The 15,664-nt window shown below is 44.2% G+C and overlaps 1 protein-coding gene across 2 annotated transcripts in view; it reads right to left on the reverse strand.

Annotated features, from left to right (window-relative positions):
• Positions 1-15,664, reverse strand: part of PTPN5 (protein tyrosine phosphatase non-receptor type 5) — a 588,489-nt gene that overhangs the window by 396,302 nt on the left and 176,523 nt on the right. The window lies entirely within an intron of this gene.

Raw genomic sequence — 15,664 nt, forward strand, 5'->3', positions numbered from 1 at the left:
GGCCATCAAAACTGATGGCCTTACATTAGAACAGACCAAAAGCTTTTCATACCTGGGAGTGTTAATAGATGGGTCCAGGTCATGGAATGCCGCTGTTAAAAATAGAACTTTATTATTCAAACGTTCTATTGCGGCCCTAATGAATTTTGCAAAAAAATTAGGGAATAGACCACCCGAAATACTCTTAAGCATCTATAAGGCAAAATGCAGAAGTATAGCTCTTTATGGGGCAGGTATATGGGGATACCAAAAGATAACACCCATCCAGATAGCAGAAAACGGCTGTTTTAGATATTTGTTAGCACTCCCTCAGGGTACGGCAGTTTTTAACTGCCATGCAGAGTTAGGAATGGATTATATCTCTGATCTCATACACCGATTTTACTCTGGCATAAGGTGTAGACAGTAGAAGCGTTGTCCCTTAACATGGAAATTCTTAATGATGTTATGACTTTGGATAACGTGAAAAATATTCCTTGGCTGGAGTTCATTAGGAGAACATTTAATGATCTACAAAGACCAGAATTATTCACTAACCCTGAACTATTGAGTGGGATACCGAGGAAAGAACTAAAAAGATTGTGTATGGACCACTATGAAATGTTAAGATGTTCAGTTGAGCTCTCTAAAAAAAACGTTATCGACCATCACCTGTCACTGGTCTGGTACACTATCCAACCGTATTTATCATTATGTACCTTGGGTTTTGAACGTTTTATTTTGCTAGGTTCAGGTTTAATTTATTTCATCATTTAGTAACTTTTTCTACAAAAAATAACTGGTCCAGGAATCTGGATACATGCCCTTGTGATAATTTATCACAACAATGCACCTTCCATGTAACATTATTCTGCAAATATTATGAGAAGGAACGCAGAACATGGATCAGACAATATTTGAGAGAGGGTTTCTGGAGGCAATGTAGACCAGCTTACTTAAGTCTACAGAGACTGGAGAATGGAAAATGTATTATGGTCATGATTGGCTTCCTAAAAAGCATCCTGAGGAAACCGAATTTAATGAAAGATTGTTTAATTTTTAGTATGTAAATGCTTTGAATCAGTAACGTATATGTTTAATACTTTCTTAAATGTTTTTAAACTAATATAAAATGTATATTTATTGTTGCTTTTATAATTTTTAATTGCTGTAAAAATCGAATAAAGCATATTTTGACTTTGACTTTGACACTAAGCACTGAATTTGAAAAAGTAACTTCAATATGTGAATTTAGTGTCAGATTTAAGGGCTTTTGTATTTTTATCTCGCAACCCAGGCATTGTGAGTAATCAGATTTTATTAGATCCTCACCTGTAAACATATTGCAAGTCTGTTGTCTAGGCGGGCATACAGCTCTTAGGCTCTCTCCCGCGTAATGTAAGCTTGCCGTATCTTCGGTACCTGAACCAGTGTTTCTGGCCCTCGGCCCGGTCCAGGCGCGGACAGGCACAGACGGGCTTGCCTTTGGCGTGCCGGTGGCGAGCCCGCTACGCGCGTCCTCTCCAGCATGTCTCTAAATAGGTGCGTCTGGAATCTGGACCGCTAACCAGGGCGGAAGTGAGTGCCCGGAAGTACTGTCTAAAGCGAGGGCTTCCCTGCGCAACAATCGGCCTCATGGACTGCATCCTGTATCCCTCACAAAGTAGGGCATGCTCTAGGTTAGGTTTCATCAATGATATATGAATTGTAAGAAAATTGCAATTGCTCATGAATTGAAAGTTCAGACACTCACTAACACCCACCAAAACCTTACAGTGTGCAGTTAGCCACCTGACCACAGACACAGTCCGGACACAGCTCTCCACTCTGGGAGAAACGTTCCTCTGCAGGTAAGGTTTAACAGTATTTATTAGGTGAGGTCACTTACAAGTAGAAACATTTAAATCCCAACGAAGGAAAACAGCATAATCCAGTGGGTCACCCCGCTTCAGCCATTGCTGACTTCAATTGAGTGGCCGCATTCTGCTCTTTCAATAGGAGCACATCCACGCACAAGGTAGTTCCCTTCAGTGCCAAGAACTACAATGGCAATATGTGCTTTTTGGGGCCCAAAACATATTTTACTTTTAGCAAATTATTTTTTTATATCAGTGAGGGCCCTGCCACTCTCCCACCAATAAAGCTTTACAAAAGAAAACATACATTGTCAAATAGAGAAGACTAGCAGCTAACACCAGACCTATTAGTTTTGGCAATGCTTGTTTTCCCTGTTCTGAGAGCTAAATCACACAATGTTTAAATTGCAATGCCCACAGTAAAGCTTCATTCGCGAGGTCAGTCTTTCCTTATCTCTCAACAGAGATATGATTGCATTAATGCACTTGTAATAAGGCAGACAGGATATCAGCCATGATGGTGACTGAGTACCCATCCACCAAACCCAAAATCAAGGCCTTTGAATCCTGTTCTTCCAGTGTTTCCATCTTTTGTAGACTGGCAGCTTCCAAGAAAACTTCTCTGGTGTCTAGCGAGGGACCTGGACCTAACTCATCACAGCCTGTGACTCCACGGGTCCTTCAGTGCTATAAGAAGCCCAACTACGCTAACAAGTGGTGGCCTGGGGAGTTGAAGAATGCTGGGATATTCACTTCAACTCTCAACTATGTCTGAACCAGTCTTTCTCGCCAGTTGTCATCCTCTGCCAATAGGCTGGCAGTCATTTGCTTACAAAAGAGGGCCTCTTATGCTAAGGTGGAGAGTCACTGTAATTCCTGCTTTAAGTGTCAGTAATTTAGTGCCACTACAAGTTAGCATCACAGGACAGCGCCCCCCGTATGTTTGCATGTTCTTGCTATTCTTATAACAAGAACTGAGCTAGAAGCAAGAAAGTGCAGTGCAGAGGAGGGACCAGGAGCAGATTTGAGAATAATGTGTGTTACTCGTCGCCTTAGTAGCATTAGTGTTCTTTGATGAGGCGTGATGTGGTGTAATAAGGAGAGGTGAACACTTTCTCAGCCAGATAGGCATAGCCTACGGGTAGTATTTCTGGTGGTTTATGAAAGTCTAAGTCCTGCCTGTTACCTCTATTGCCATCAAGCTGAAAGAGCTGCATGGTGCCTATATCATTAATGGTAGCTGGAGCAGTATGAGGGCAAGGGTGCCAGCTGCAGCTAGGAGCTGACAGTGAGAGGTGTTGACCAGAGCATCTTCCCTTCCTCTTGAGACCTATATCAAGTGGGTCCACGAATGGCCATCTAAAGTAACCACACTGTTTCTGTAGACTGCGAGGAGATTTCCAAACCACATTCGACCTAAAGGTATTTACATTATTATTTTCTAAAGTTGTAATAATGTTAATGAGGGTGCAACTTATTATCCCGAATTTTATTATGTGTATGTCCTCCAAATGTTTCTGATCACAGGTATTTTCTAAGAAAAACACATTTTACAATGACGATTAATTTTGTGAACATTTTAATTCATGTGCTTACTGATAAACTGATATTGTGTATTTAAATGTTGAATTTTAGTGGTCTTCCTGTAAGTGGGAAACTTACATTTTAAGAAAGTGCCCTTATACTGCGTAGCTGTGCTTGCTTTTTATTATTTCTTGAATAAGCTTGTGTGGGTTAAATACACTTTATGAAATTATTACCTGCCTAGTTGTTCTTACCTAATTGCTTATTTAAATACGTACAATTTACAAATATAGGGAAACATAAGATTGCTCTTCTATCAGAAATAGAGTGCAGGCTTAATAATGATTTAGAGGTGCTTGGCAATGTGAACTTTGGTGTGCAATTTCATCATTGGCAGGATTACCACCGAACAGCATTACCAGCAGTAGAAATATAGGGGCCGACTTATATGTTGGGACAGAAGGAACTCAGTTGCAACTGCAACAGAATGACCTCCCCATCAACACAATGGTCCACTCACCAGATGTATATGCAGGCAGGCCATAGTTTTGGCTACGGCTGTGGCTAACGACTTCATCCCCGCTGTAGCCAAACTGTCCTCCAAGGATGGGCGGACATAGAGCCATTTTTTACTGTCCGCCACCACCAGGCAAACTTGGGACTGCTTTAGGTAAGGGACAGTACCTAGGTAACTGGCGGTAAGGGACAGTAACAAACAATCCACTAAAGTGGCAGCAATAATGCAGTTACCATACTTTGTCATCGAGCGTAATTGGCTTAACTCTTTTTTTGAAAAGATGGCTTGTCTTGGCGGGGAGATAAAGAGATCAGGATGTTACGCCAAATGTTATTTGAGTGGGTAGATAATTGCACATTCTGGGAAAAGTATGGGATGCAATTCAAACTGTCGCAGATATGAAGATTCTCAAAATGTGTTAAACTCTGCCAGTATAAAAAATGAAAAGAGGCCCTTGATTAAATTGATACAAATTAAATACATATATTACTTATGGATCTCAGAATAATTTCCCCTAGATGTAGAGACTCTTAACAATTAAATCAGAATTTCAGCTGTCTAGTTCGCAAATTAGAAATAGTTATAGCCAAAAATTATACTTCACTGAAAAAAGTACCAATTAACTACATGTTTGATGACTCCTCTCACACATGCATGGTTGGACTCACTAGGTAACATTATCCAGGTGCAGGCATATTATTAATTTAGTATTTGCAGCAAAGAAAATATTTTTGAACATATGCAAAAAAGCACTGCTCATCAATTGGCAACAGCGACTGTTTGGATTACCTCATATCTTTTACTAGGAATTACAGCTAACTGCAACACACCAGGGTCAAAAAGTCCGTCAACATCCTTGATGAATTGGTGTCTTGGGTTGCAATGGTGGAGGAGCATCGCCCCACTGAGTCAGTCAATAATAACATAACAATATTATCATTTGGGTGGGCCCGAGCTGAGCATGGCAGGGAGGAGGGGGTAGTGTGAACTGTAAAGTGGGCATGTTGGTTTGGCTGGCCGTCTTAGGCCGGCCAAACCCGACGCTGTTGCATGGCCGGGTTGGAGAAATGCCATAGGCACTAAGGTACCGTCTAAGCATCAAACGAGACCGCTCAGATCAATCCTGGTGCTGCTCTCATGCTATGAGAGCAGCCTCTGGATTGGATGGGGAGCCTGTGCTGGTGTCCCAGGGACTGCCAGGACACCATCAGGAGTGAAGAGGAGCACCAATGGAGTCGGCGGTAGGACAGGTACGTTTTAAAAAACTTATATTTCGCTTACCCCCTCTCCTCCCCACTGGATTTTTGTGGTGGCCACCACTGGTAAAGTCATATTAGTAATTTATTTTATTGCATTACACTTTACTGAATAGGTAAATTGAAAACTTCTCTATTCCATATGTCTTTGAATGGTAAAACATGGCTGTATAAAAAGGCCATTATCCAAATTTAAGGGTATGAGGTCATGAATTGCAGTTCTCGAGTTGCTTTTAGCGAGGAAGGATTTATTTTCCTTTGGTGGAGCCAGGTTTGAACTAGTTGTTACTTGCTGTTTTTGACAAATAGTAGAAATTCTACTTTAGTGGTGTTGAGCTTAAGGGAGATGCTGGACATACAGGTCTGATGAAGCACAGTGTTTGAGATGCTGGATGCTTGAAGCGGTGGAAGCTTTCAAGTATACTAGTGTGTCACCCCATATTAGTAAATTGTGCTATCTGTGAGTAGCGTCTCAAGAGGCTGCAAGTACAGGTTGAAGATGAGACAAGACTAGATGAAAACCTGGGGGATTTTGCAGGGTATACAGACCTTCTTGGATCTTCAGGGACCTGGAGGTTCCCATGTGAACAAACTGGCATCGCTTGTATTGGTAGAAAGAGAATCACTTGTATTGGTAAAAAGAGAATCAGTGAAGGATATTGTCTGTGAATATCATTTGAGGCTTCAGATTGCGTTAAGAGTAGGATGATCAAGAGTGTTGAAGGCAGCTATATTCAAAAGATAGTCAAGAGCCAGTCACAGGTTTCTAGAAAAAATAAACCAACCCTTACTGCTTAAGCAATCTCAAAGTGATCATTTATTGACACAGATCTCTGCCCTTTCCACCTGTTCTCCAAAAGATCACAATATTTATAGTTAAAGAATTTAAAGCTTTCAGTAAAATCTGAAGAGGATAAATTAGGAAAACAAGGAGAGGATACAGGTGCATATGAAACCGTAGTAGCTGTTGTGTCATAGTATAAACAGTCCAGTGAGAGGCATTAGGATTGCAAGAAGAATGTGAGACCAGCCTGTCTTTGGAGTAGCTTTGCTGCTGGTTAGGGCTTCTAAGCTGCAGCACAATGCAAGGGAACTTCTGTGAATGCAGAGCCCAGCTAATAGCTAATATTTCTCTCTATGCGGAATATCTAGACATTTGCAGACCATTTATAATATCTATGTCTGACAGAACTCACACAATATCCTTTACAAAAATTACAAAAAATGCCCTAATATTAGATTAAATTATTTGTTACTACGCAACAATGCCGGTGTGTTCGTTACACAAGATGCAAACAACAGATGCTTAAGATAGTTTCTTCCTTTTCTTTCTCGTACGCTAGAAAAAATGTTTTTTGTCTGAACGAAATCTCAATTGGACGATGTGGGGTAATGGCATAATCTTCGTCATTTGCGTACTGTTAGGAATTGGGTTTCTGGTTGGCAGAGGTATGCCCCCTGTCCAAGCAGGGACAACAATCCTAGTCAGGGTAAGTATAGTACACACTAAAAAGTTTACCTGTGCTCACCCTCTGGTAGCTTGGCACAGACCAGTCAGGCTAAAATAAAGAGGCAATGTGTGAAGTATTTGTGCATTCAAATTGAAAAGAATCACGGTAAGAACTTGGAGAGATGATGGCGACTGACCCATCTTATTAATGATAAAGAGAAATTCAGGACAGCCTGACCCAGTATCACAAGAACATAAAGCTGGCTCGGAAATCCTATATTGCCCCACAGATAGGCCAGGCAGAAAATACACCCAAAGCTTTGTTCCAGATCCTGAAGGCTTTTATAAACCCAAAAGATTGTGATCTGGAGGAAGCCACATCCCAAATCCTCTGTGATAAAATAGCTGATTACTTTATCCCAAAAATTTATACCATCTACAATAAGATTACCTCTGCTGGCAGTCTGCAGTTGGTTAACGCGAACATAGACCTATCACCGTGCTCGAAGTTTACTGCACTGGGGAGCTTCTCTCCACTGACTCAGGAGGAGGTGGAAATTTTAATGTGCAATGTGAAATCAGGTTCACCACTTGATATTATACCTGCCAGAATCTCTTCCTCTCTTGTTAAACAACTGTCAGCTCCAATCGTGCCTAGCAACAAAAAAAATGAACGTGTTCATTTGTAACTAAACTGGTGCTTATGTAAAGCGCTCCGATATCCGATGTCTCGGGTCTAGTTCGCACTATATAATACTCAAATAAAAAATCTGTTCTCTTCTTAATCTATCATTGAAGGAAGGCCATCTTCCAGCGGCATGGAAGGTGGCTCAGATCATTCTGATCCGTAAAAACACCAAAACCTCCATGGAAGATCTTTTTAATTTACGACCAGTCTCCCTGTTACTTCTTATGGGCAAATTGCTGGAAAAACATGTTAATAAACATCTGTCAGACCATAACGAATCGGCAGGCAGCCTTGATCCATCGCAATCAGGCTTTCAGCTGAAACACAGCACCGAAACAGCCCTGATGGCTGTTACAGATAACATCAGGCTAGCACTGGACAGCGGACAATCCACTCTATTGGTGTTATTAGATCTGTCCGCCACATTGGATACGGTCAGCCACCAGATTCTACTCAGGAGACTGAAGGAATCAGGTATTGAGGGAGTAGCTCTGCAGTGGATGGCAAGATTCCTTGCTAATTGTTCCCAGACAGTCAATATGGGTCCATTTCGTTCAACATCCAAGGAACTGACTAAGGGAGGCCCCAGGTCTCTTGCCTAAGTCCCACATTATTTAACATCTATGTCGCTCCCTTGGCCGCACTTCTGAGGACCTATGGGTTCATTCCAGTATCATATGCAGATGACACTCAGCTTTCCCCCTCTTTCAATAAATCTCTCCAGGCAGCTCAAGACACCTTTTTTTCGGGCATGTGGGCAATCTCTCAATGGATGCATAACAAATATCTACAACTAAATGCCAGAAAGATTGAGATCATGCTCTTTTGAGATGCTCCACTGCTGTGGACACCAGAGTGGTGGCCAAAAGAGTTAGGGACCACTCCAGTATCGAAGACATTAGTAAAAAATCTAGGGGTTCGCATAGAGCAGTCTCTGACCACGAAGGAGCATGTGTCCCACACAGTTGGCTCATGCTTCCATGCGCTTAGCCTGCTGAGAAGAGTCTTCCCTTACCTTCACGATTCCACACGGAAGACACTTATCCAGATTCTGATGTTGAGCAGATTGGATTACTGCAACACCTTGTAGATTGCAGATAACGAGTCCTCACTGGACCGCTTACAGGTTGTGCAGAATACGGCAGCTCATTCAACACTAAATGCCCCTTACAGAACAGCCTCACTTCCCCTTCTCCAACAGCTTCATTGGCTGCTTGTGCGCAAACAAATACAATTTAAAATCTGTAGCATCGTGCATAAAGCAGTGTGGGGTAAAAGACCTACTTATTTGGCGGAGAAACTTAACCAATATACTCCCAGACCTCCGCTCTGGTTCGAAATCCCTCCTCATGCTACCGAGGATAAAGAAGCTAAGGACAGGGGGCAAAGCTTTTTTATATCTTGCTCTCCTCTATTGGAATCAGCTTCCCATTTCCTTGAGGCAGTGCCCGGTCCATCTGCAGTTCAGAAAGGCTTTGAAAACTGTTCTGTTCTAGACTTGCTCTTTAGTGACAGCTTGTTCATGTGGGTCCGTGAGTGCTGAGATAACCCATCGGGGGTGATTCAAGCACTATACAAATGCATAAATAAATAAATAAACACACACACACACACACACAGTAACACAGTGAAAACACCACAAAAGTACTCCACACCAGTTTAGAAAAATAGCCAATATTTATCTGAGTAAAGCAAGACCAAAATGATAAAAATCTTACATACACAATTCAAGATATGAAAGTTGCAAGATTAACCATAAATGCAGCACTTAGAAATCAGTAGCTCCAACTGGGTCTATATGGTCGTTCTTGATCAGCAAATCCAAATGTTCAGTCCAACCGCGATGAAGCACGGGACAGATTCAGGAGTCACGCAGACCCTCTGACAGTACCTTGGATGCATCGAAGATTGTAGACAATGCGTTGTGCAAAGGAGAGGATGTGTCACTATCAATGGTGATGCGTCGTTTCAGAAGCCGAGCAACGTGGATGCATCGATGTCAAGATACAATGTGAATTTGGCTGATGCATCATCGTTGCATCACTGGCCGTAGGCGATGCGTGCAGCACAGGGTGATGCGGAGGTGCTGCATCAGGAACATTGACGCTGTGTTGAAGATTGTGGGTGATTCTTGACGCAGTCAGCGAGCAGTGTCCACGGCTTCAGTGCAGGCAGCTGCAAGCATCAACATTGTAGGGAAATGTGCTGGTTCCAATCGGCAACATCCTTGATGAATTGGTGTTTTGGGTTGCAGCACCAACCACTCACTTCCAGGTGTCCAGGACTGGTTTTAGCACCACTGGCAGAGTATGACTTACTACAGGGGAGCCCAGGTGCTGATAGCAAGATGCAGGGGAAGTCCTTGATATGCCTGAGGCTTCAGAAAACAGGAGGTAAGCCAACAAGCCCTAGGAGAAACTTTAGAGTTGCAGTATATAGAGAGTCAAGTCCAGTCTTCTCAATCACAGACAAGAAGCAGCAGGCAGCAGGACAACACAGCAGGACAACACAGCAAATCAATCAGTCCCTACTGGCAATCCAACAGTTCTTCTTCCTGGTAGAATGTGCTCAGTTCCAGAAGTGTTTGAGTGCATGGTGCCAGACGTCCAGCACTTATGCCCATTTGAGCCTTTGAAATAGGGAGACTTCAAAGAAAGGTGTTTGTAATGCACAAGACCCTACCCTTCCCTACCCTGGATCCAGACTCATTACAGGGGGTATGCAGCCCTTTTTGTGGGGACAGGCACAGTTCTATTAAGGTGTCAGCTCCTCCCTCTCACTGTAGCTCAGTAAGGCCCATCAGCTGGGGGATGGGCCATCATGATGTGAGTGGCACACCTCAGCTCCCTTTAGGTGTGAATGTCTAGAGTGAATGTGCAAAGCGCACCACTCACCCAACCCAGACGTGTATTCCAGAAACAGGCAGAAGGCACCGAAGGGTCTAAGTAAGAAAATGCCATCTTTCTAAAAGTGGAATTTTCAGGCCTGCACTTTAAAAACCAACTTCACTAAAAGATGTGGGGTTTTTTAAATTGTGAGTCCAGAGACACCAAACTTACTTCTCCTATATTTTCCCCATTTGAAGTTGCACTTGTAAAATGTTATACCCTATGGGAGAAATAGGCCTTGCAGGACTGAAATATGAATTTTAAACTCTGTAAAACTGAAAGGTACATGTCCTACCTTTTAAGTACACTGTACCCTGCCCATGGGCTATCCAGGCCTGCTCCAGGAGTGACCTTTGTGTCATTAATAGGAATGTTTAGGCCTGACAAGTAGGTGAACTTTTCTGGTCAATATAGCTGTTAAAAACTGCACACACAAGCGCTGCAGTGGCAGGCCTGGGACATGTTTAAAGTGTTACTCACATGGGTGGCACAATCAGTGCTGCAGGCCCACTCCTAGCATTTGATTTACAGGCCGTGGGCAGGTGTAATGCACTGTACTAGGGACTTATAAGTAAATCAAATATACCAATCATGGAGAAACCAAATGCCATTACATTTTGGACACAGAGCACATGCACTTTTGCACTGGCCAGCAGTGAAAAAGCACACAGAGTTATTAAGCCAGCAAAAACTAAGTTCAGTACACAGTCAAAAACAGGAGGTGCAGAAGGCAAAAGTGAGGGGAAACCATGCCACAAAATGCCAGGTCTAACACGACATAGGCACTAAGGCACTCTCTGAGTGGCAAATGAGGCTGCTCAGACCAATCCTGGCGCTGCTGTCATGCTATGAGAGCAGCATCTGGATTGGGAAGGGAGACTATGCAGGTTTCCCAGAGACTGCTGGAACACCATCAGGAGTGAAGAGGAGCACTGATGCGTTGGCAGCAGGATAGGTACCTTTTTTTTATTATTCCCCCAGCAGAAGGTGGGGAGAGCTATCCAACCCCTTGGGAGTTCTCTTCACTACTGTGGAAGAACCTGGAAAGACCACCAGCGTTGGTGTGTCCTGTTCCAGGACAGCATTCCACCATAAAGTCCATTCCCTGTAAGAATATGGACCACCTAAACAATTTAGGAATCTCACCCCTCATCTTCATTAACCATCTGAGAGGCCTGTGGTCTGTCTGAACCTAGAAGTGAGTCCCAAACAATTAGGGCATTAGCTTCATCAGTGCCCTGACCATAGCAAAAGCTTCTGTTTCTATTGCGCTACACCTCTGTTCCCTGGGAAGTAACCTCCTACTAATGAAGGCTACAGGTTGATCTAGGCCCCCTCAGTTAGCTGTGCAAGCACCGCCCCATGCCTTGCTCTGAGGCATCAGTCTGCACTCCAAATTTTGGGGAGAAGTCAGGGGCATTTAGCACGGACACCAGGCACATGGTCTTCTTGGTGCCATATCCCTTGACAAATCTCCTGTATTAACCAGGAAGGTCTTAAAAGGCTCTCACTTCTGTCTGGGTCTTTGCCGAAATCCAAGCCAGAATGAGGTTGATCTTTGATTGCAGGGGCTGCACCTTGTTGCCCCCTATTTGGTGTCCCAAGTAAACCACGGAACCCCGCCCTATCTGGCACTTACTTGCCTTGATAGTTAGGCCTGCACTCTGCAGGGCACTCAGCACTTCTTCGAGGTGTTGCAAATGGTTCTCCCAACTGAAGGTTCTGACTGCAATGTTGTCAGGGTATGCAGCACTGAAGTTCTCCAACCCAGCTAAGACCTGGTTGACCAACCTCTGGAAGGTGGCAGGGGCGTTCTTCAACCCAAAAGACTTGACACAGAACTGGTAGTGCCCTTCTGGCATTGAGGACGTTGACCTCTCATGTTCCCCCACAGTCAGGGTAATCTGCCAGTACCCAGACATTAAAACGAAAGTGCTGTGGAACTTGCCAGCCCCATGCCGATCAATGAGCTCATCAGCTCTGGTGATGGGGAGCACATAGAGCCCATGGTAGTCCACACAGAACTGTATTTCTGGTGTGACACCGGGCTGAGCAGCCTTGGGACCCAAAACCACTGGGCTGGACCAATTACTGTTGTAGGGCTCAATAACCCCATGTGCTAGCTTTTTGGAAACCTCATCCTTGATGCTAGCCCTCACTCTGTCAGATAACCTGTAAGTTTTGTGATTAAAAGCTAGTATCCACATCATGAATGTATCAATGGGTGACTCCTGGGGTGAGTGAGATCAGAGATGCAAACTGTCCCAGCAACTGGAGACAGTCTCTCTGTTGATCTAGGGTCAAAGTAGGGGAGAGGCTCACACCCTCTACTTACCCATCCTGCTCTTTGGAAGAAAGGTTGGAGAGAGGTCATGGTCAACTCAGGCCTCTCGAAGTGGGGCTAGAGGCTGTTCAAGTGTAGGACCCTCAAAGGAATTCTAGGAGTCTGCAAGTCCACCAGGTAAGTAACGCCACTCTTGCGCTCTTTTACCTCAAATGGCCCCGACCAGCGGTCTTGCAGAGCACGGGGCTCCTTGGGCTCCATCACTCACACCTTTTGACCAAGAAAAAACTCAACCAGAGTGGTATTCTGGTCATACCTGTGTTTCATATCCTCCTGACTAGCTTCCAGATTCTCCTGGGGAATTTCCGGAAGCTGGATGTCCGGTTGCGTAAGGCCAACATGTAACTAAATACATCCTGGGTTGGCTTCATAGGAGCTTGCTTCCAGCACTCCTTCACCAAATTGAGAATTCTATCACAGGGTGCCCCGTAAAGAAGTTCAAAATGACTGAATTCATCCCCCTTCTGTTATGCCTCCCTGTAGGCAAATAAAAGATATGGCAGGAGGACATCCCACTTACGCCTCATGGGTTCAGGTAGCCCCCTTATCATGCCTTTGAATGTACGGTTGAATCTCTCCTCTCAACCAACCCATTGGTTTGGGGTGGTAAGGAGTGAAGAATCTGTAAGTTATGCCACACTCCATCCACCTGGCCTTCATGTATAGGTCTTTAAATATTCCCTTGGGTCCCCAATTTGATCGGTGTGTTGTTGTTACTTCATGTATAGGGACATTTAGTTGGTACCACAGTCAGATACCACCTCCTTGGGGAAACCCACTTGGGTAAAGATCGGCATCAGTGCCCTGGCCATGGCGGGTGCAGTCACCGTCCTTAGAAGGATAGCTTCCAGGTACCGGGTGGCATAGTCCACCAGGACGAATCTGTTGCCCATGGCTGTCTTGGGATCCAGAGGCCCCACAATGGCAATGCCCCAAGCTTGAAAGGGCTGCAGGGAATATTTGCATTCCCCCCCCCGGTCTTGCCACTCACTTGGCAGGTAGAACAGGCCCTGCAGAACACATCTTAGGCCTTCCTCATTTGAGGCCAATAAAAGTGTGGGGCAAGCCTGTCAAAGGTCTTGGCTTGCCACAAATGATCTGCCAGTGGTAAATCATAAGCCATGCCCAGTAGGAAGGTTCTCAGCACTGCCACCAGCACATAGGCTGCATCAGGCTTAGGAACCTTAGGGTCACTATACAGGAGACCATTCTCCCAATAGATCAGGTGTTTGCCAGAGGCATCACCAGCTGCCTGGGCCTAGGCCTGCTACAGAAGACCCACAAGAGTAGGGCACTCTTTCTGCACCACACAACTCCTCTCATGAGGAACCTCCGTCCTGCTGCCAATGGGTCAGCTCAGAGAGTTTCCCCACTTCGGCCACTTCTTCCCCTGCAGGTTCCAGAGCGTCCCACACAGGGTCAGCCGCCTACCAGACTGTGGGAACTTCAGGAGTGTGCTTTCCATGTCCCTTGCCCTTCCTCTTCTTGAAAAGCACCTGGGCCACATTTTCAGACTCCAGGTCATTTTTATCCTCCCTAACGTGCTGTCATGGACAGTGTGGTCAGGGACACCGGCTCAGGCAAGTATTACATCTACAAGTACGACCTGAGCTCCACCTCCTTCCAGTTGATAAGCTCCAGGTCACTGCCCAGCAGACAATCCATAGGTATGGACAGACTCATGGTTTAAGCTTTGCCAGCTCCAACTTGAGATTCCTGGTGTCCTGCCTGTCTTTCTGCTCCACTGGGAACAGGACTTTATTGTATATACTGCTGCCTGCTCTGGAGGGAGCCACCTCTCCATTCAGGCTGGCATCACACCCCACAGGCAGTCCCAGATTATCCAGATTCAGATCCTTCTCCTTATCATCCACAACCTCATTCCCCTCCTCTGGGTTTACAGCTGCCTCCCTGGCTGCCAGCCAGGCCTCGGCGCCCTTTGCAGCTCCTCCTTTTTAATGAGGCCTTTTAAAGAACATTTTTACTCCTCCCTGAAGAAACCTTTCAGATGGGTCACCATGTAGGTTTCCAATTTCTCCCTTTCAAACTCTATTACTGCAGTTGCAGCTGCTGGTTGTCCATATAGTGAGACATGATTGTTATAAAAGCTCGAACAAAGTTGCCACTGTATTCCGTGTTGTATTCCGTGTTGGCCTCAGGCGTATGTAACGGTTGATCTGTGAGCGGACAAATGCAAAGACGAAGGGACTGAGAGCACGACCGATGAACGACTGACCGCAAGCCCAAAAAAATTATGAACCTGATATAAATATACAAATTGTGAATACAAACAAAACATGTAAATACCTTTTCAAGACTACATCCAAGACCACAGAGGAAGGTTTGAAGATAACGGCTCTAGCTGCAAACAGTTACACTTCATCAAACAACTTGCCGCATTTGTATAAAAGAAGATATTGATGAATAGGATGGAAACAATGCAACTGAGGAAAATTGTCCTTCAGTTCTGCATCCTGAGGAGAACCTCGAGTTGAAACTTGGTTCGAAATGCATCTACAGCATAAGCCAACCAGGGAGTGGGTCAAAAATGGAAGCACAGGCTTACAGGGAACCTCTAGGTGGGATAGCTCACTGTGTAGATCACTTACCGAGGCCTTGGATCAGAGAACAGACTCCCAGGTTCTAATCCAATTAATTAGCGGTTTGACAAAGTATGTTACACAGAGCCCTTTGGTTGTTAAATTTCAAAACTAGGACACTTATGGATCCATGTTTCTTCTATTGTTTACTGTATTTTTGATATTATGGTCTGTGTTATAATTCATTGTCATGGTAATGTAATGTTATTGTTTTGATGTGGGTTTCACAATGAATATGAACTAACTCAACTCATGAGGGAATGCTCCTCTGTTTATGACAGTTTTAGAAAATAACAAAATATTTGTGATCCCATTAACTGAGCTGTGGGAACACAAACAAAAATTATTGTTCAGCTGAAGTCCTGTCAGCATTGGTAACTCTTTGCCCATTATTTTCCAGTGGCCTAGCCTTGCTGTTAAATACGCCCAACCCCTTGCTAATATATCTTTCTAAACGTGGCATTTTCAGACTTACAATATAAAAACAAACTTCACTAAAAGATTTGTTATTAAATTGTAAGTCCAGATACACCAAACTTACTTCTCCTATATTTTCCCAATT

This window comes from Lissotriton helveticus, chromosome 3_1 (assembly GCF_964261635.1).
Source record: "Lissotriton helveticus chromosome 3_1, aLisHel1.1, whole genome shotgun sequence".
Lineage (NCBI taxonomy): Eukaryota > Metazoa > Chordata > Amphibia > Caudata > Salamandridae > Lissotriton > Lissotriton helveticus.